Source organism: Perkinsus marinus (genome assembly GCF_000006405.1).
Source record: "Perkinsus marinus ATCC 50983 genomic scaffold scf_1104296977064, whole genome shotgun sequence".
NCBI classification, from domain to species: domain Eukaryota; phylum Perkinsozoa; order Perkinsida; family Perkinsidae; genus Perkinsus; species Perkinsus marinus.
The window spans coordinates 260,721-262,878 of NW_003200286.1; the positions used below are offsets into that span (position 1 = coordinate 260,721).

Consider the following 2,158-nt stretch of genomic DNA (forward strand, 5'->3'; position numbering starts at 1 on the left):
TTTCTGATATATCTAGTAAGTCGCATAGCACTTCTCATAGCATCACTACAGATTCATCACATTCTACTACTTTATCACACGAGCCAACTGCCTTATATCATATTCGGCAGGACGTTCAACGTGAAATTGCCGCCAAAAATATCAAACCATGGCGTGGCTTAGCAGATTATCGCTCATTCATTGAATTTAAGATAGAAGTTGAGTATGTTTTAGATGATCTTGTTAGTCCAGATTCACCTACCTTTGAGACCTACACGTATCACACATTAAAGTATTTGATAGATTCTAGTTTATGGGTGTCTGTGAAACGTGAGATTCCAGATCGCACTACTTCAAAAATATGGGATTATTTGAAACTAACTCAATGTCGTCCGTTCGATCTGGGGAATCTATACAGTAAGTGGACTCGTTTTCGTCAAAAGGATAATGCAGATATGTTCTCCCACGTCAAGCGTTTCGACTCCATGGTTACTCAGCTCAACATTTTAGGTTTTCAGATTCCAGATCAAGTTCTCATTGCTCAATTAGGAACTAGTTTACAGTCCTATCATGTTAGACAAATGGTTTTTGATATGGTAGCATCTGGCGAAAAGTCTTACGAAGCTGTCAGGGCTGCTATTCTCTCTCGTACTAGCCCTCCTAAGTCTACCTTGCCCAATTCCACTAATGGGAAAGAGCCTAGAGCGCTCGAAAAAACCCAAGATAGCAAGGACTCGCAAGTTACACTTACTAAGAAATTTCCATGTCGCTTCTATCAATCTACTGGAACCTGTCGGTATGGTGATCGTTGTATTTTCCGTCATACAGCAGATACATCAGATAACAAGGCCGTACCTACAGACAATACAAGCTCTTCAAACTCACAATCAACATCTAACAAAGCACAAGACTTACGGGTGAGTTTTCAAGCTAAATCTTGTTTAACAGCGTCATCCGACACTCTTCATGATCAATCTCTTCCACCAGCATTATCCTACGTCAAGACATCAGCAGGCTTCTTCGCCCAGTTAGATGGAGGAAGTCAATATTCTCTTATCTCTAGCACTGTTGCCGATAATCTCTCAGGCACACATCCTAGTGTTCACCTAGAAAAACCTATCACTTTCGAAGCAGTTAATAGCACAACATTCACCAGCACTCATGCAGTCAGCATTCCGGTTTTTGGCATATCCGTCAAATTCATAGTAGTGGATACTTTACCCCAGAATATTGCAGCACTTATAGGTGTTGATGTGTTAAATGATCTTGTAATTGATTATGTGAATAAAACTGCTCAGCATCAGGTAACTGGACAAAAACTCCAACTCTACCGTCCTTCTACTCCTATACAATCTCTTGTTCTCAGCGATCATAGAACTGCAGACGACACTGACTCACCAGAAGTTGTTCATACTTCAGATACACCTCAAGAATATATCTTACAACAACGTATTTCAGGTACACCAGACCTTCCCTGGAATGCTACTTATGGTATGCGTATCATCAAAGATTATGGATGGCTGAAAATTGGACTACTACCATCATCATCTGAGCACTCCTCAACAAAGTATGTATTCTGCGCTGAGGTAAGTCAGACTGTACTGGATGATGCATTCAAGCAGAAACAGATAGTTGTCAAGACTCACAAGAACTATCAATCTGCAGATTCTACTGTTCAACTCGAATGTGATAAACTCGTTCATCAATTTGTCGAGAATGAGAAACTCGTAGAAATACCATCCGCTGAGTTACAAGATTATCCACAGTGTACCAGCACAAACTACTATCCGATCACTAAACCTAGAGTACGACCCATTTTCCCATGCATAGGAGTGAATAAACTACTCGATCGATATGGTAAGTTGATATTCAAACAACTTAAAATAGAATTTATCTATCATCAACTTCGTCTCGCGCATTCGATCATCAGTTTAGATGTTTCTGATGCATTCATGTCCTTGTATACAGGAGATAGATTATCCAAACTTTTAACTGTTCGTACACCTTCAGGTCGCTTATATTCAGCTCGCAGGTGCATATATGGTCTCTCACTATCACCGGCAGTACTTGAAGCTGCTTTAGGTTTTATCCTTGCTACACATCGTGACGAGATCCTTCCTAGTACTACAAGAAATTCTCCCCCTAGTCACTCCGACGATTACATCATTTTACCAGATGA

The 2,158-nt window shown here is 40.4% G+C and overlaps 1 protein-coding gene across 1 annotated transcript in view; it reads left to right on the plus strand.

The window, feature by feature from the left end:
• Nucleotides 1-2,158, plus strand: part of Pmar_PMAR024722 (mapk2, putative) — a gene marked incomplete at both ends in the record, with an annotated part of 6,739 nt that overhangs the window by 551 nt on the left and 4,030 nt on the right. The gene's annotated exons all lie outside the window — the stretch shown is intronic.